The sequence below is a fragment of the Podarcis pityusensis genome, assembly GCF_964106645.2.
Source record: "Podarcis pityusensis genome assembly, chromosome: 7".
NCBI lineage: Eukaryota > Metazoa > Chordata > Lepidosauria > Squamata > Lacertidae > Podarcis > Podarcis pityusensis.
Window position 1 is genome coordinate 38,654,025 of NC_138031.1, and position 20,344 is coordinate 38,674,368.

Sequence of the window (20,344 nt, forward strand, 5' to 3'; positions counted from 1 at the left end):
TTTTTTCCTCCCACCACTAGGTCTGCGTGCTGTTTGCTCCATTTGGTCTATGGCATTTGGATGATCATCTTCATCAATTGATAGACTCCTACCTTCAGGAGCACTGTCTCCCTCCCCCACATTAGTCAGTTTAATGCCCTCCTGATGAGGTTTCTGAGATTTTTGACAAAAACATTTCTCCCAACCGTTGTGAGGTGCAGCCCATCGCTTGCCAGAAGTCCATCTTCAAGAAACTGCAGTCCGTGATCTAAGAATCCAAACCGTTCCTGTTTACACCATTTGCGAAGCCAGCTGTTCACTTCCACTATTTTTCCCTCTCTTCCTGGGCCACGTCGTTCAACTGGGAGGACAGATGAGATGACAATTTGTGCATTTAATTGCTTCAATTTCCTGCCCAGAGCCTCGTAGTCTCTTTTGATCTTCTGGAGACTATTGCTTGCAGTGTCATTGGTTCCCACATGAACCAAGAGGAAGGGGTATTTGTCAGTGGGTTTTATGATTCCTTGCAGTCGTTCAGTTACATCTTGGATCTTAGCCCCGGGGAGACAGCACACTTCCCGAGACATCTTGTCAGGCCCACAGATCACTGCTTCTGTTCCCCTCAGTAGGGAATCCCCTATCACCACTACACGCCTCCTCTTAGGTTTGGTCGGGGTTCTTCCATGAGCTGTCCGTTCCAAGGTCGCCTGCACATTCCCTGAGGACTGACTTTGCTGCTCGTTTTCATATACCTGATCGACTGTAATGAGGGAGAGATCCTCAAATGGAGTCTGCTCTTCGTCTTCCATGCTAGCGGAGAGGACCTCAAAGCGATTGTGTATTTCTAAACAATCAGAGCGAACCCTGGGCCTCCTACTTCTTTGAGTCACGTTTCTCCATATATCTGGCTCCTGAGAACTAGCCTCCTTCTCAGGGGAGTCCCCTGTCTCTTCCTTGGTGGAGACGGTGTGCTCTGTTGCTTCCAAGAAGAGCTCCAGCTCTCTAATTCTTTGGAGCGTAGCTACACATTCCTCCAGTTGCTGGACTTTGTCTTTTAAGAGGGCAATCAACATGCAATTGCTGCAGGTAAAGCTGCCTGCAACCTTTGGCAAGATGGCAAACATTGCGCAGGAACCGCAGGCGACTGCAGCTGTTCCCTCCCCCTCCATCTTGAGAACGTGTCATTGGGTGGCTACAGAGGTCCTCCATCATAAAAAGCGTGAAGACAGGACAAATAACTCCCCCCACAAAAACACCTAGGTCTCCCCCAACAAACGTTTGAGACTAGCTCCCCTAAATCTAAAAGATGGATCAAACTTATCAGGGCGCCGCTGCCCTGCAAGCTCTGATAATCTCCTCCCACAGCTAATCACCTGCCTCAACAGAAACCCTGCCTCCTCTGACCTTTGCACAGGGAGAGCAGCTAATCAGCCACAAAGAAACACACACACTCAAGAAAACCCTTTTTGCTCCTTCTTCAACTGCTGCCCTGCAAGCTCTGATAAGCTCCTCCCACAGCTAATCACCTGCCTCAACAGCTAATCACCTGCCACACTGTTGGCTCATGTCAAGTTTGTGGTCAACCAAGACTCCTGGATCCTTTTCACATGTACTGCTCTCAAGCCAGGTGTCACCCATCTTGTATTTGTGCTTCTCATTTTTTTTGCCCAAGTGCAATACTTTACATTTCTCCCTGTTAAAATTCATAGTAGTACTCTAGTATTAAAGTCAGCAGCAATTATTATATGAGAGCCTGCAGTTACAGCATAGAAATCAGATGTCACATTATCCAGATTCCTTCAGTTCTTAGATCCCTGAGGAAGAATGTAGACAAGTTGTACAAGAAAGCATGAAATTTCTGCATGGAAGCAAAGGAATTGTCTTGCAATTACTAGCGTAAAAGAAGAAGAAGAAGAAGAAGCACTCTCATAGCTGTTTTGAGGTCAGGTCAGGTTTTCCTGCAATCTGTGATCATGGGCCATAGACCCAGGTTGACATGCTGTATTGGAAACAGCCTGATTCAAATATGATGCCTGAAACATTATTGGGAGAAGAGGTTGATGTTGTAAATGGCCAAAAGCAAGCCTGCAGTTTCCAACTTCCTTTTTTGTGAGGACACTTGGTGATATTTCATGCGTGGTTTTTCACCTGCTTCTGATACACTGTTTTATATTTTATAGCATTGTTTTATATCTTATAGCTTTATTTTATATCATATTTCACATATTTTATGTAAAAAAGCATGAGTTAAATTTAATAACTTACCTATGGCACGATCAATTATTGTAAAGCACTCTCTCCCTGTCTCCCTGAAAAGTCTAGCGACAAGGAAGAAATAGTCAATAGTACAAACTGGGTGATAATAGATAATAAGCACTGGTCCTTTAGGGAGATGTTCCATGCCAAAAACTTCATAACCTGAAATAATATAAAATGCAATAAATAAATGTTATTTTGTTGAAAAATAAATGGAATATTGCAATCTTTTATTGGAAGAAAACACTGTGGTTCAGAAAACTCTAATTTAAGATCAGGTAAAAAGCTCTCCTATATGTTGCAGCATTCTGGATACTAGGTTGTCATCCACACGGACCAGGACTTTCTCTGTTGTGCTCACATATAAATGATATTTCTCAACACTCTAGGATGCAAAATTGCACCCTCAAAGTCTCACTACATGATGATATACTCATTAAATTCACTGTGCACCCTCCTCACAGTTAAAGCCAGTAGTGGTAACTATTGTTCCAGGGCCTCAAATCTGAAATTCTGATGCTCAGTCCTATGAAAGTATAGTAGCTGAATTATTGGTATGAAAGAAACATTTACTCACCATGCCATATCTTTCCAAATATATCTAAAACTTGAGTCGTAACTTGCTTTGACTTTTTCCAACATTTGGTATCAAAATCAGTTTCTTGCTGGTTATTCCTCTTCTTGTAGACATATAGCAAAAATGAGAGAGCACAGATAAACAAATACGTCATTATAATGATTGAACAAAGCAAAATCAGAAGCATACGCAACCACCAATAGTGAGCCACTGAGCTCAGGTATTCTTCTAAGGAAGGAAAACTAATCCAGTTTCCCAGCATTTGAGTAAAGCAGCTCATGGTTTCCTGATATGAAGCCCCGCGTGTATGCTGAGGAAGGAAACAAATCCAGTTAAACCTTCTTTGGTTTTGATGGTATTTTCCCCACTGTTTACCTAGAAAAAAGAAAATGCAGTATATTAGTTTGAACTGCCATTCCAGAAGCGTTCATGATTACATGAATTCTCCTGCTATTTAATATTTTCCTAGTTTTCCCCACTGTAACTTGCCAAGTAGATACAAAATGACAAGTGTATGACTCCATTTATTTCTTGTAAAGCAAGCTGGTTTCAGTCCACTGCTGAAATATTAAGGAAAGTAAGAAAGGGTCACTTCTCTTTGAGTCAGCAGAAATGGTTCCCCGCCTCCTAAAAGTGCAGCTGCATGCATCTTGTGACTGTCTTCTTTGTGTTGCTGGGCAAACTAACACATATCCCAGGATAGATAAAGAACTCAAGTTTCAGCATTCACTGTTGTGGGGCATTGGAGACATGGATACTGTTGGAATGATCTGGGGAAAATGTGTCGGATTTGTGAAGAGCTTATCTGATGGAAGTTAGACACATTGCAAGACGTCTACACAGAGGGAACTCTGGCAGTTGCAGGACTTTTTTGAGCAAGTGGACTTTGCACTTGCTGTGTGCACTTTTCCTCAGCAAAAACTTTATACGTCGAAACGCTCTCTGGGCTCAGAGAGTGAAGACTTCTTGTAGCAGAGACAGTGTGTGTCTTTGTGCCCCCAAAGTAAAAGTGATCTCTGCTACACAGTTGTTTCTTGTACTGAGGCTATCCACTTGACTCAAATTATATGGAGCGAACACAACACTGAACAAGAGGGAGGGTGGGGGAAATAGTGAGCTGATGGGTGGCAGCATTTTGGAATTCACTGCAAAGTGCCTCTTTCTGGGGATGTGAAATGGAATAGCAGCATTGCTGCTGGATAAGAACAGATGCCGATGGCCAAACCCTGTTTTCACTGCCTCTAGAACTTCTTTCTGGTTGGGTTATTGGGGACCATGCCACAATACACAGCCATTGCATTTCTGTCTACAAATTACTAAGTCATCTGAAAACCCATTACCTTTACATAGTTGAATTGCATATTTTTTATTTTACTCTACCTTCACTACATCTTTCAACAAAAAAGTATGGGAAAAGAGACAAAATTGATAAGGGTGGGGTGGGGGCTTTAAAACACAGCTGTTTTGATTCCAATAATAGCTGTGTTATAGGGAGGAATTAAATTTCTGCTTCTCAGTGTTATAATACAGTGGTACCTCGGGTTACATATGCTTCAGGTTACATACGCTTCAGGTTACACACTCCGCTAACCCAGAAATAGTGCTTCAGGTTAAGAAATTTTCTTCAGGATAAGAACAGAAATCGGGCTCTGGTGGCGCGGCAGCAGCAGGAGGCCCCATTAGCTAATGTGGTGCTTCAGGTTAAGAACAGTTTCAGGTTAAGAACGGACCTTCGGAACGAATTAAGTACTTAACCCGAGATACCACTCTTTTTGAAAAGCTGTAAGTGCTTAATTTCATCTCCGCAAATAGAGAACATCCTAGCTGTGTTTTAAGTTGACAATGTGGCAACAGGCTAAGATTTTCATACAACTGGTTTTTACACACACATTCAGACAAGACAGCATTTCTCTCTCTCTCTCTCTGCTGATCCCTGCACAGGAACTGACAAATAACACAACTACTAGCACATTTGCAAAACTAAGCAAGGATTGTTTGTTGAGATTGCAGGGGGTTGACTAGACAACCCGTTGGGCCCCTTCCAACTCTACACTTTATGATTCTATGAACAAAACCTTTTACTTACATTCCTGGTAAGCCTAAATTGCCTTGACTTTGGTCACCTCTCTCTGAGAGCAGCAAAGTCTTGTCTGGTGCTCTCCTTTTTCATAGGCTAATTTCCACCACTATGGAGACACGTCCCTTTATGTGGAGGTTTAAAGAGACTGTGGTGGGTGTGCCATCTGTATGAAGAAACCAAGCATTGTGAAAAAGAGAGAAGGCTTGGGGAGGCTGCTTCTTGGAAGTCGTGGCCATTTGTAATCAAACATAAAATATGGAGTCACACCTACAAGAACATTCATAATGCACAATAACATATTGCGTCACACGAAACCAGTTCTTGACTAAGGAATAAAGATAGGAATTGTACTCGCAACACTCTGTCTGCGATTCAGTCATAGACTCATTAAGAGCAAATATCCATGGCTTGTAAAAGCCAAACAGAACCAGAAAACATAAAAAGCGCATGTATCTTATCTTCACTAGTCACTTCATGAATCACTTGAAGAGTTAAAGCTGATTTAAACTCATTAAAATCACTTTGTTGTTTAGTTGTGCCTGACTCTCTGTGACCCCATGGACCACAGGAAGCCAGGCACTCCTGTCTTCTATTTTTTTTTTTATTATAATTTTTTATTAAAGTTTTAAACAACAAAAGAAAGAAAAACAACACACACAAAAAACAGTACAAAACTCAACAATAAAAACACAAAACGTAACAATTAAAAACAAACTCTCTTTTCCATATCCAATTTTAAATTACTTATTTTCTGGACTTCCTCATACCTCCCTCTTTTGTATTCCAATCCACATTATTTGTCCAGCAGTTTCTTTTCCACTTTTTTAATCCCAATCTTTAATTTAATGAAATGTTAAAATATATGACTTCAACTTTTTAAAACCTAATCCTTGATCTTAATATCATATAACTTTAAAATTTTCCCTTTTAATATCAAATTTCCATTTCTTTAAACATCTTTAATCTTGATCTTTAATCTTAATCTATCATTAACTTTAACCTATGCAGCTGGAACCCACTTACTTTCAGTCCAACATCCCTTTAACATTCCTTAATTTTGCAATGTTTCTGAAGATAGTCTTTGAATTTCTTCCAGTCTTCCTCCATCGACTCTTCTCCCTGGTCACGGATTCTACCAGTCATTTCCGCCAATTCCATATAGTCCATAAATTTCATCTGCCATTCCTCCAGCGTGGGAAGTTCTTGTGTCTTCCAATACTTTGCGATGAGTATTCTTGCTGCTGTTGTTGCATACATAAAAAAAGTTCTATCCTTTTTTAACACCATTTGGCCGACTATGCCCAGGAGAAAGGCCTCTGGTTTCTTAGGGAAGGTATACTTAAATACCTTTTTTAATTCATTATATATCATTTCCCAGAAAGCCTTAATCTTTGGGCACGTCCACCAAAGGTGAAAAAATGTACCTTCAGTTTCTTTACCAGGCACTCCTGTCTTCTAAAAGGCAGATAAAAACCACAGGCCTTCCAGAGAGAGATGTTGCCTTGCAAGCTGCTGAGTCCCTTCCAGGCACTGTCCTACTTCATTGCCTGACACTCCTGAGAATATGAGGGAGCCCTGTTTGCTTCAGTGTTGAGGATGACACTTAAGAGCCAACATGTCAACTGCCTACCTTATTTCACGATTCTATAGTAAGACTTCGACAGAAGTGGTGAGCATGCCAACTTGAAAATTCCTGAGTATTCAGGAATCCACCAGATACCATAAGTCTCTGGGAACAGACCACCTTAATGGATCCCCCAGCCTTATAGAGGGGCACTGCATCATCACTTCGAATTTCACTATCGAATTATCCATCTCAGACAATGGGCGCAGCACAAACTTCCCTACTAATGGATTTCTGCCTTCCCACTCCCTTGTTCTGTCTTATGTGTTGGGCCTTTAATTTACTGAGATGGTCTCATGGTTGCCATGGAGACCAGGACCTAGAGGTTTTATGGTCAAGAGCCATGTGTTGCAGCATTTCTGGTCTGTGAACAGATAATGGAGAAGGATAGAGACTCCTCTATAAAAAGAGGAGATAAAGAAGAAAATACAGTTATAAAAGGGGAAATCAGTGAAATTTATAAAATATTTCACTAAGGGACATGGGTGGCGCTGTGGGTTAAACCACAGAGCCTAGGACTTGCTGATCAGAAGGTCGGCGGTTCGAATCCCTGCAATGTGGGTGAGCTCCTGTTGCTCGGTCCCTGCTCCTGCCAACCTAGCAGTTCGAAAGCACGTCAAAGTGCAAGTAGATAAATAGGTACCGCTCCGGAGGGAAGGTAAATGGCGTTTCCGTGCACTGCTCTGGTTCTCCAGAAGTGGCTTAGTCATGCTGGCCACATGACCCGGAAGCTGTACGCTGGCTCCCTAGGCCAATAAAGCGAGATGAACGCTGCAACCCCAGAGTCGGTCACGACTGGACCTCATGGTCAGGGGTCCCTTTACCTTTACCTTTATAAAATATTAGTAGTAATGGAGGATCAAGAAGGTAAGGCTTGCCCCCCCCCCACAAGACGGCTCCAGCAGTTAATTATTTAAGATTTATTGGTTAAACAAAAGCCCCGGTTGGAGCTCCGCTAATTTCAGTCTTCCTTTTTAGAGAAGGTGCTTTGCCCAAGCTCCCTTCCTGCCTATTTGGAGCAATCGGGTCACTCAGGGCGAGCAATCCCCATCATCCACCATAGCCTGCAGCAGTCCACAACAATACAGTCCATTTTTTATTAATTTTTCATTAATAACAATCCAATATAGACCACATTAATACAACACCAAATATAATCCAATTTAAAAAGCCAATTGGCAGATTTGAAATTAAACATTTTGGTTGACTTCCCATGTTCTGATTTTAGGAGATTTTTAGGAGATGTTGATTCCTTGTTGCTGCTCCAGTCCAATTTAGCCCAAATAATACAGCTCCTATGTAATTTTTTGCTTTGGTGAAGAGATGCCATATTATAAAACAGCATGGTGAATATATAAAGAGAAAACGAAGGCCTCTCTTCTCTCCACCACATACCAATCCAATTACGATTAAAATCTTCTCCAGTTCGAGACCTTGGCACTCAATGGCTGATTCATTCAGCAGCAGGTTAACTTGTCTCCTTCTTCCAGAACTTGCCTGTTTCTTAATCCTGAATTCATATATATCTTAAAAAACAGAAGAATCTCTGTGATGGGTGAACCACGTTGGAGAGTTTCCAATGCACACAGTGCATTCTGTAGGAGCGGGAGGCAGCTGCTGGGTGATCGGCAAGTGAGGGTACTCCCCCCACAACCTGGGGGGAGGGTTTTGCAATGATAATTACTCTCAAATTATCCTTAATTGGTCCGCTATGGCGAGAACCATTGTTCACCTTGGTGGCAAAAACCGGAAGTCTACAATCTATTCATAACAATACATTTCAAACAAAATCAAAAGTTACACTACACCTTTATCCTCTGCCGAAATACCACAGAACAATCCCTCCAATTCTCAGTCTCCCATGGCTGCCAAGAAATCTCTCCCTCTCTGTTCACTTTCACAATAAGTTTGAGAATTCACTGTCCCAACGGATGTAAGTACCGTATTTTTCGCTCTATAGGACGCACTTTCCCCCCTCCAAAAATGAAGGGGAAATTTGTGTGTGCCCTATGGAGCGAATGCAGGCTTTCACTGAAGCCTGGAGAGCGAGAGGGGTCAGTGCGCACCGACCCCTCTCGCTCTCCAGGCTTCAGGCAGCTATCCGCCGCTCCCGGAGCTCGCGGGGCTGGGGACGGGGGGCTTCCCCCGACCCCAGCCCCCAGAACAGGCAGCTATCCACAAGCCTTCAGAGCCCAGCGGGAGTTCCTGCCGCGCTCCGAAGGCTTGAGGAACGCAGCCTGTTCTGGGGGCTGGGGTCAGGGGAAGCCCCCGTCCCCAGCCCCGCGAGCTCTGGGAGCGGCAGAGAGGTTGCACGCAATCTTGCCGCCTCTCCTGGACCAGTTCTTCCCCCGCCCCAGCCCTGCGGCTAAAAAAATCCCTGGAGAGATTGCGCATGGCTAAAGAGGAAGCTAAGACAGCCAGCGGGAATTTCCCCCCCTTTATTTCCACCCCTAAAAACTACGTGCGCCCTATAGAGCGAAAAAAATGGTAACTCATGGCTCTTGATCATAAACCGTATAGGTCCTGGGGCAGCTCAGGAATCATGGCTTCTGTGGCAACCATGAGACTGCCTCAGTAAATAAGGCATACCCTGGTTCAGGTTTCTGCAAGGGAGTGGGAAGGCAGAAATCCATTGATAGCGGGGTTTGTGCTGAGCCCATTGTCTGAGATAGATCATTTCCTGGTGACATTTGGAGTGATGATGCAGCGCCCCTTTATAAATCCTCATAAAACCTGAGAAGTTTATTTTATTTTTATTTTTTTTAAAATAATTTTTATTAAAGTTTTGAACAACAAAGAAAGAAAAAAAAAACATACACAATACACATCTCAAAAAAAGAAGATAACAAAAACACACACACAAAAAAAAGATTCAACAATAAAAGAACAAAAAACATAACAATTAAAAACCATATCTCTTTTCCATTTCCGTTTTTTGGTTACTTATTTTCTGGACTTCCTCATACCTCCCTCTTTTGTATTCCAATTAAAATTGTTTGTCCAGCAATTTCTTTTCCACTTTTTTAATCCCAATCTTTAGCTTTAATAAAATATTGAAATATATAACTTCAACTTCTTTAAACCTGATCTTTAGTCTTAGTATCATATAACATAAAATTTTCCCTCTTAATGTCAAGTTTCCATTTCTTTAAACATCTTTAATCCTAATCTTTAATCTTAATCTATCATTAACTTTAACCTGTACGGCTGGAAACCACTTATTTTCAGTCCAACATCACTCTAACATTCTTTAATTTTGCAATGTTTCTGAAGATAGTCTTTGAATTTCTTCCAATCTTCCTCCATCGACTCTTCTCCCTGGTCACGGATTCTACCAGTCATTTCCGAAAACCTGAGAAGTTTAGATCAGAAGAATCTTTACTTGCATCAGCTATTAGCTATAGGAATACAATAAAAGAAAATGTACTGAAGATAGAGGTAAAAACTTAACTATACAAAATACATTTTGGAGGTTCACATCAGTAATCAAATAATCAAATAATAGATCTTATTCTAATTGCCCCCACTAAAAACCTTGCAGATTTTGCTGCCACCTGGTCATCTTGATCCGCTGGAAGAAAGGACACAGTAGCAATGGTTGAGCAACCCAGCATGGACAATAGTAGAGGGGTAATACCCTCACTCCTCAAATCTTTAGAAAGAGTGCAAGCAGAAGCTCATGAGCCACTGACTCAATACTGCCATCTCCACATGGACATCATTGTTTTTCCAGTGGAATTTTCTGAAACTGACCCTCAAGTACAGCTGAAGGCAGTTTATTCAAGCTTGCGAAAGTGAAAGCACGTCTGTATTTTGGAATTGTTAAATTTTGCAAATAGGGTGCCCAAGTGTCAAAATGACTAGGTAGAAAATAATCATACCATGGACAAAATTGCCTTATTGTGGCCAAATTATTCTGTCATTCAATTAGGTGCTGTCTAATTTAATTATTTACTTTACTGAAGCCCAGTGTTAATAACTGTTGTGATGATAAACCAGAAAAGTAAATCTTTTGGCTGACAATTTTAGTCCAAGCACTCTCATGACAACTTACAATACTAAGTGTAGTAGACCAGTGGGGTTTAAATTTAGGCAAAGCCAATAATTAAATGTCCTACACCAAACCTGTAATTCAACTGAGGGGAGACTAGCCTCTAAGCGCAATGAAGCATTTGGAACACAGGATGGAACAGAAAAAAATTGCCTTAGGAACTTAGGTTGAACAGCTTCTGTAGATCCAAGGTGAGGGCCTGTCCAAATCTGATCCCATGCAATAACTGTGCTAGGGGATTAGCTTTAAACAGTGCTGATGGTATGTGATTGCCACCTTTTGTATGTAAAAAGCATGTCAGAATTTTGGCACTTTGAGTTTTGGGGGTAGAATTGTTAAATACTGGGCCTACTTGTACCATTGTTAGAAGTAAATGACAGCTTTCCATATTATGGCCCAACTCAAACTCCATGACAAGCTTATATGCATAATATGCTTTCCATATTATGGCCCAACTCAAACTCCATGACAAGCTTATATGCAAAATATGCAAAACACTGCCTCCATGTATGTAAAGTGGGTATATTCCCTGGGCCAATCTCCCTCTATCATTTCATTTAATATTAGGAAGCCCCTCCGCTTTACAAATTGAGCTAAACAAAGCCCTGAATTATTAAATCTATGATCTTTAGACAGATGGGAGGTACCTCCGGCTAAGTACTGTATATATCTGGTTTGAGAATCTGATTGTAATGGGTGTACAAATTTACATCATTGACTTCTGTAGGTGTGCTAAAATCCCCTGCAATGATAAACACTGCAGCAGGAAAGAATGGGGCGTTCTTTCAACATAGTCTCTTTGGCAACAGCAATGTCCCCTCTTTTTCAGTTTGTTTAAAATATGGGGGTCAAAGGAATTTTAAAGGATTTTAGGAGATTAAAAGGTTTTCAAGTTAAATAAGCTTTAAAAATGTGAAGATATAGCCGACAGGAAAAAAGGAGTTGAAACTAATTTACGACGCTAACTTCTATAGTGCAAATTCCTGGGGTTGCCGGAACACGTAAATAAAACAACCTTGCCTTCGATAAGAGGAATTTTAAGAAGAGCAAAAGGGGGGGGGGGGGGAGAGAAGCCAGCAAAGCAAACCTCCGTCATGTAATTGAAAGGGAATATGCGGAGCTCTGATAAACACATCTTGCCAATATATTGTTGTGTAGTCTAAACTAAACTACCGAACCTCTTGGGCTTGCTGATCTGAAGGTCAGTGGTTTGAATCCACACAACGGGGTGAGCTGCCATTGCTCTTTCCCAGCTTCTACCAACATAGCAGTTCGAAAACACACCAGTGAAAGTAGATAAATAGTACCACTCTGGCAGGAAGGTAAGCAGCGCTTCCATGCACTCTGGCACTCATCACGGTGTCCCGTTGCACCAGATGCAGTTGTAGCGTTCCCAAAGCAAAGGAAAGATTGGACTATGATTAATAGAATACACATAAGACTTGACCAGCAAGACTCTGGGAGGGGTGTGTATAATAATTCCTGTCCACTCCTCGGCCCAGGTCGTCTTATTCACAAAAGAACTTTTTACACAGTGTTCGGAAGAACCAATCAGATTTCCTCTGAGCATTTCAAAAAAACCCACATGGGACAAAGTCAGATCAGAAGAAATCCTGTTAACTACAAAGACTACTCTGAGAGTATTACAAAACAGGACTACTATATCTGAGAGTAAACAAAACAGGACTAGAGGAATGCTTTTAGGAAACTCCGGAGGTCATAAACAGCAATAAACAAGAGAGGAAGGATGGGTAGTATTTACCATCTCCTGGAAGGATGGCAGTATTTGCCATCTTGTGAACCCTCTTCCTGGCCCTTAAGATCTAAAGATTAAACTACAAAAAGTAACCTATTCTTTATGTACTGAGGATGCCTGGTGCAGCAACTGGCCTGTGTTTTAGAATGCTTATACGTGCCTGTCAGGTGTAGAGAAAGCAGAGATGCAGAGGCTTGTGGGATTCGATCAGAAATTATTGTCAATGAATTAAACCGAGTCAATGCAATGCTTTCATCGCGGACACAATGGCTTGCTCCATATTTCATAATTCCTCATAGCAATCCCACCTGACCCCCACACTCTGGATATTTGCACCCCTACAGCGGTTTAGTCATGTTGGCCACATGACCGGGAAAGCTGTTTGTGGACAAACGCCAGCTCCCTTGGCCTGAAAAGCGAGATGAGCGCTACAACCCCAGCCTTTGACTGGACTTAACCATCCAGATGTCCTTTACCTTTTGTGCAATATGAATGCTTTTGTAGGTCTGTGTCCATACTTTCTGTTAGATTACTGATGGCCACAACTTCGAGCAGCGGGCTCCCTAGGCCTTCTCTCTTTTTCACATTGCTTGGTTTCTTCATACAGATGGCACACCTGTCAGAGTCTCTTTCAACCACAGAAGAAAGGGACGTGTCTCCATACAGGTGGAAAGTCTCTCAAATGCTGGGAAACTGGATTCCTTCTCCTTATTTGGAATTATTATTTATTTATTTAATTTCTATACATCTTTATATTTTAAGAAAAATCTCAAAGCGGTTTAAAGCACATTAAAACATCAATGAAACAATCCGAAGAAAGTCAAATGTAGAGTATACAGTCAAAGCAACATAATTAACTAAGATAATAAAATAACTAAATTATCCCAAAGATTTCAAAAGAAAAAATTACAAAGGAGGTCAATTACAGAATACACACTCTACAAACAAAGGTAACAAAAAACCCAACTTAAACATTTTTTAAAAAACCACTGCTAAGTGAAGTCAAATATAAAATGCACATTTAAAACAGCATAACTAACAAGAGAATAAAACATTATCATAAGCATGACACAGCTGTTTGGCAGGCACTAAAAGATGGGGCAAAATAATCCAATAGTTAGGGTTTGTTGTCAGGCAATATCCCTCTGGTCTCACCAGGCACCTGGTGAAACCATGCTGGACCCTGCATTCGCTCCATAGGATGCACACAATTTCCCCCTTCATTTTTGGAGTGATTATACACACACACACCCCCCCCCTCAGATGAACAGCAACACATGACACATTACACCGTGCCATTTACTAACAGAAATAAAGACAATATGGAAAAGCCATGTGTGAAAAACTAAGTACATCTTATTATTAAATAGCTTTTAATAATAAGAACCACATTTAGCAACAATAAGAAGCTATCATTTTCTGTAGGACTTTATCGGTCTCACATCACTTCAGTTCATTGAAGTTTGCTGGTGTTATGTACTGAAGTTCTCACCCTGGGCCAGCAGGGAGATACTGTAGATAGTTATGCAAATGAAGGATTGAATGTGATGTTCAGTGATTGGATAGTTTGTATGCAAATGAAGGATCGAAAGTGACGTTCAGTGATTGGATAGTTTTAGAAAGTTGCAACAGTTACGTTGTTCTGGAGCTCTATATAAGCAGGCTGACTGAGCTCCTCAGTTCAGTTCTGTTCCAGCTTACAAATAAAGAGCTGCTTTGGAAAAATCGCTGTGTTGTCTGATATGTTCGCCCACAACTTAACACTGGCGACAGAGGTGGGATCGATGGACATCAGAGCACAGCCAGATGCGGCCATCCTCTGAACTGAGCTGAATCACTGAGCTGAATCACTGAGCGAAATCACTGAGCGAAATCACTGAACAGAACCAATTCAGAGCTGACTGTTCTGGCTAGAGCACTGTGTTCCATCCATCGCCCTTCACACCGGCATCTGAATCATGGCTTCACTTGTGCCTCTACCGCCGTTTGCGCCAGCCTCTGAATCAAGAGACTCCTACCTCGCTCGGTTTGACTGCTACCTCCAAGCCAACGAGCTGACAGCAGTATCAAAGGAACGGAAGCGGGGACTATTCCTCAGCCTCTGTGGGCCTGAGGTATTAGAGCTGGCCCGAGCATTGGTTGCGCCTCAAGCAGTCCAGGCAATACCATGGGACACGATCCAAGAGAAGCTCATCAACCACTATGCGCCAAAGCCATCCAAGATTGCTGCTCGCTATGCGTTTTACCACTGGAACCAGGCAGAGGGGGAATCAATCAACAACTACACCACCGCCCTCCAACAGGCTGCAATGCACTGCGAGTTCCGAGACTTAGACAATGCCCTGATGGATCGAATCGTCTGCGAGGTCCGGGACATCCATCTGCAACGGCGTCTCCTCATCAAGCCAGACCTCACGCTGCAGAAAGCCATTGAGGAGGCTGTGGCCTTGGAAGCTGCCCAGGAGATCCACAAGGCGAGCAGCCCGCGTCTTGCTAGGAAGCCAGTTCCAGTGCATCACGAAGAGGCCAGCAGTGATGAGGCATCCTCCAATGAAGACGATGACGTGCACCAGACAAAGTGGGAGTGCAGGAAGTTCCAACAGAAGTCCAAAGGCCAACCGGAATGTGCTGGCTGCGGAGGCAACCATTCCTGTGCCAAGTGTCAATTCAGAGACGCCATCTGTCGGACGTGTTCCAGAAGGGGCCACATCGTTAAGGTCTGCCAATCGGCTCCGTCTGACACCCCCCTTCACCAACTCGCAAGTCCAAGCCTTCACTCCAGTCTGCCAAGGAAAGCTGTTTCGCTCTCACCAACTGCCACTGCCCATCTGGAACCACGATTGGCCAAACCGACTCGCCTACGTGACACAAGCTGAACGTCACGGTGCTCATTGAAGGAGCTCCATGTGACATGGAGATCGACACCGGGTCTGCCCTGTCCATCGTGTCTTGGAGCACCATCAAAAGACTGGTACCCAGAGTGTCCAAAAGGCAACTCGACTCTCACTGCGTACACCTGAGAGACTACCAGGGAAATGACATTCCCGTGGTAGGTGTTGGCCGGTTCCGGATTGCCTTCAAGGATTTTTCGGGCCTGCTCCGACTGGTGGTGGTCGAAGGGCAGCGGCAGCGGCCAAGCCTCCTAAGGCTAGACTGGTTTGATGCCCTCGGCCTGGAAGTCACTGGCATCAACTGCATCTCTAATGCAGAGACTGAGGGTCTGGTCAAAGACTTTGCCGAGGTTTTTGACGGCACTTTGGGGCAATATACAGGTACGCCCATCTCCTTTAGCCTTGATCCACAAGTCACCCCCATCAAGGTAAAGCCACGCCGAGTTCCCTTTGCTCTCAAGGCTAAGGTGGACGAACAACTGGACAAGGTGATTGCCCAAGGAGTTTTGGAGCCAGTTGACCACGCCAAGTGGGAAACCCCATCGTCACACCTGTCAAGCCAGACGGGTCGGTGAGAATCTGTGCTGACTACAAGTGCACGATCAACAAGGCACTTCAGTAGCATGCTTACCCGGTTCCTGTTGTTCAACACCTGCTGCATTCCTTGGGTGAGGGTAAGGTCTTTGCTAAGCTGGACCTTGCCCAAGCCTATCAACAACTGCCCGTTGATGATGCCACAGACAATCGTCACCCACCGAGGGGCATTCCATTGCCGCCGTTTGCAGTTTGGAGTGAGTGTGGCTCCTGGCATCTTCCAAAGCCGTATGGAGCATCTCCTGCAAGGCGTGGTACCGTATTTTGATGACGTCTTGCTGTCCGCAGACTCAAACCAGCAGCTGTTCGAGCGCCTCCGCGCCGTGCTGACCAGGTTCCAGAAGGCCGGGCTCAAGGTAAAGAGGGAGAAGTGCCAGATCGCCGTTCCACAGGTGGAGTTCCTGGGCTATCCTATCGACGCCTCCCGCCTTCACCCAACCACATCCAAAATCCGCGCTATCCAGCAGGCCCCCATCCCAAAGAACAAGACGGAGTTGCAGGCGTTCCTGGGACTGCTGAACTTTTATAACATGTTCCTGCCCCACAAAGCCACGGTGGCTGAGCCTCTTCACCGACTCCTCAGCACAAAGACACCTTGGTCCTGGGGTCATTGGGAGACGGCCGCCTTCAACGCGGTCAAGGCTCTCCTTTCATTGGACAGTGTGCTGGTACAGTACAGTGAAGCCAGGCCGCTGGTCCTTGCCTGCGACGCCTCACCTTTTGGCATCGGCACTGTCCTTAGTCGCCGTTTTCCAGACGGAAGAGAAGCACCGCTCGCCTACTTTTCCAGGACGCTATCTCCAACGGAATGGAATTACAGCCAACTCGACAAGGAGGCACTGGCACTTGTGGCTGGAGTGAAGAGGTTCCATGAATACCTCTACGGCAGGACTTTCGACCTCATCACTGACCACAAGCTGCTCCTGGGCCTCCTTGCCAGTGATCAACCAACTCCACCGGTCCTCTCGCCATGCGTGCTGCGATGGACTGTTTTCCTGGCTGCCTACCACTACCGGCTAGTCCATCGCCCGGGGAAATTGATGGGCCATGCCGACGCCCTCAGCCGTTGCCCTCTTCCAGCATTTGTGGAAGACCTGGCTCCTGCTTCATCGCTCCTCCTGATTGAGGATCTTCCAGCAGCGCCTGTATCGGCTGCCACTGTGGCCTCTGCATCTGCCCAGGATCGCACCATCAGCCGTGTGCTCAACTGGGTGTGGAGGAGGTGGCCATAAGGAGCTTTTGCATCAGAGTTCCAGCCCTTCGCAACCAGACAACATGAACTCACAGCTCATCGCGGCTGTCTGCTGTGGGGAGACCGCGTCGTGATTCCCCAAAGACTCCGTCAATGTGTCCCGGAGGCTCTGCACGTTGGCCACCCGGGAATCGTCAAAATGAAGGCGTTGGCTTGGTGTTACGTCTGGTGGCCTAACATGGACGATGCCATCACTGCCTCGGTTTCCGCCTGTCAAGCGTGCCAAGAATCGAGGCCTGCGCCACCGGCAGCTAAGGGACACACCTGGGAGACGCCCAAGACACCCTGGCTGAGGGTGCACATCGATCTGGCCGGCCCCTTTCATGGCCCTTATGGTAGTGGTGGACGCCTATTCCAAATGGCTGGAGGTGGCCCTGATGCCCTCCACCACTACCGAGGCCGTCATCCGGGTGCTGCGAGGCCTCTTTGCGGCGCATGGGTGTCCTGATGTCCTTGTCTCCGACAACGGACCACAGTTCACATCAGGCACTTTTGAGTGGTATCTTTTGGGACTGAACATCTGCCATGCTCTAACGGCACCATTTCATCCATCCAGCAACGGGCAAGCAGAGAGAATGGTGCGCTCGGCAAAAGAGGCACTGGTGCGCCTGGACCGGGCAGACTGGCACGAGCGGGTCACCGAATACTTGTTCGTACAACACATCACCCCTCATGAGGCCACAGGGCGAAGTCCTGCTGAACTGCTTATGGGCTGCTGCCTCAGGTCCCCGCTCGACTGGCTGCACCCAGACTTTGCCATGGCCGAACCCCCATGCTGTGCCAACGCGCCACGGTCATTTGTTCCCGGAAACCAGGTCTTTGCCTGGAACTTGGTGGGGGACATTCCTTGGGTGCCAGCCACAGTAGTGGGAGTCACTGGACCTCGCTCGTACCAGGTGGCACTCGAAGATGGATGCTTGTGGTGCCGGCACATAGACCAGCTTAGGCACAGGGTTGGGGACTTGGACACTACCGTGGTGCCCCCAACTGCGCTCGTGGCTCCAGAACAGACACTTACGTTGAGGCTGCACCTACACCTCTCTCGCAATCTGCCGGCGTGGAGCCGAACCAAGCTGCTTCAGAGGGTCTGCCAGACATACCACAGATTCAGACCACTGCCATGCCTGACATTCCATCAACTCCACTTGCGGAGGTTCCAACCACAGCAGCGGATCCAGGGGACTTGGTTTCAACACCACCTAGGGTCGCACCACAGCCTCAGCAAGAATTGTGTGGCCCCCCGGACTTGGCTACCAGTCCCCAGCGGTCTGGCAGAGTTTCCAAGCACCCAACTTATTTAAAGGACTATGTTGTTGGACATGTATCACTGTTGGTCTAAGGATGTGAAATGTAACCGATATCCTTTTGTGCCTAATTGAACCATTACGCGTAGTGCTGTATATAAGGAAACCATTACGATTGTAACTAACGCCTTATCTCAGTGGGGAGGGGTGTTATGTACTGAAGTTCTCACCCTGGGTCAGCAGGGGGATACTGTAGATAGTTATGCAAATGAAGGATTGAAAGTGACGTTCAGTGACTGGATAGTTTGTATGCAAATGAAGGATCAAAAGTGACGTTCAGTGATTGGATAGTTTTAGAAAGTTGCAACAGTTACGTTGTTCTGGAGCTCTATATAAGCAGGCTGACTGAGCTCCTCAATTCAGTTCTGTTCCAGCTTACAAATAAAGAGCTGCTTTGGAAGAATCGCTGTGTCGTCTGATATGTTCGCCCACAACTTAACAGCTGGCATCTGTTTATGCACATCTATCTCAAGGTCTTGTGCAGCATTTCAATTGGGCTGAGGTCTGGACTTTGACTAGGTCATTGATTCTGTTCTTTTCCAGCCATTCTGTGATAGATTTCCTGGTATGCTTGGAATCCTTGTCCTGTTAACAGCATGACCCAATTTTGGCCAAGCTATAGCTGTCAGCAAATTGCCTCACATTTGACTCTGGAATACTTTGGTATACAGAGGAGTTCATGGTTGACTCAATGACTACAAGGTTCCCAGCTCCTGTGCCTACAAAACAAGCCCAAATCACCACCCCAAGCTGCTTGTGCTGATATGCTGTTGGGTTTTCGTCAAAGGTGATGCTGTGCATTAAGGCCAAACATCTCCACTTTGGTCTCGTCTGTCCAAAGGACATTGTTCCAGAAGTCTTGTGGTTTTTTCAGATGTAACTTTGCAAACCTAAGCCGTGCTGCCATGTATTGTATAATAGGATTATTCAGAAGGTATTGAATAATCAGGATCAGGTGCACAACCTTGGGGTCATTTTGAACTCACATATGTCCATGGATGCACAGGTTAATTCTGTGTTGATTCTGGTAGCTAGACTGGTGATAAGGAGCGGCTGCTGGCACCATATAACACCCAGCCTGGAAGATCTATATTGGCTCCCTGTACATTCTGAGCACAATTCAAAGTGTTGGTGTTGACCTTTAAAGCCCTGAATGCCCCTGTCACTGTATACCTGAAGGAGTGTCTCCACCCTCATCATTCAGCCCGGGAACTAAGGTCCAGTTCTGAGGGCCTTCTGGCGGTTCCCTCACTGCAAGAAGTGATGTTACAGGGAACCAGGCAGGCTGCCTTCGAAGCCTTGTGGAACACCCTCTTATCTGATGTCAAATAGATAAACAACTACACAACTTTCTGAAGACATCTGAATGCAACCCTGTATCAGGAAGCTTTTAATCGATGATGTGTTGCGGTGTTTTTATTATGTTCTCAGCCGCCCAGAGTTGCTGGAGCAACCAGGCTTACACTTACAGACACTGAGCCTACTCAGATTAAAGAGCTTTCCATCTGTTAGATATATAATTTCTACTCTGGTGCGGAGTTTCAAATTATTCTCTTTGGGGAAAGGTTAATGTCCTCAAAATGAACATTGTTCCAAAGCTTTTATATATTCTTAGAGGATTACCAATATATATTCCCAAATTTTACTCCCCAGAAATAAATCAAATATTTAGATTGTGCCTATGGGGTACAAAGCCACCAAAAATATCACTACATAAAATGCAACTTCCAACTAAGGAAGGTGGCTTTGGTCTCCCAAATCTGGAACTATATCACCAGGCCTACCTGCTGAGTAAGACTAGTGATTGGAGAGCTAGCAGGAATCCCAATTGGGCTACTTTCGAATATAGTTTCTTTTGACCTCTTGTAGGGTGGACTAAACTCGGCTCCAATTTTATGAAACATCCTATTATGCTTGATTACTTGGAAATCAAGTAATAATTTGGCAAAATTGGATGAAAAATGTATTTTAACATTGAAT

The 20,344-nt window shown here is 44.7% G+C and overlaps 1 protein-coding gene and 1 long non-coding RNA gene across 2 annotated transcripts in view; one reads left to right on the forward strand and one right to left on the reverse strand.

Moving 5' to 3' along the window:
* The window catches only part of LOC308481826 (uncharacterized protein), a 201,673-nt gene that overhangs the window by 157,535 nt on the left and 23,794 nt on the right, over window positions 1-20,344 (forward strand). The gene's annotated exons all lie outside the window — the stretch shown is intronic.
* LOC308481363 lies at window positions 1,698-5,083 on the reverse strand. Its single transcript, XR_013988577.1, has 3 exons — window positions 4,899-5,083; window positions 2,813-3,187; window positions 1,698-2,397 (listed from the first exon to the last, which is right to left on the reverse strand). It is a non-coding gene; the product is annotated as an uncharacterized lncRNA (long non-coding RNA).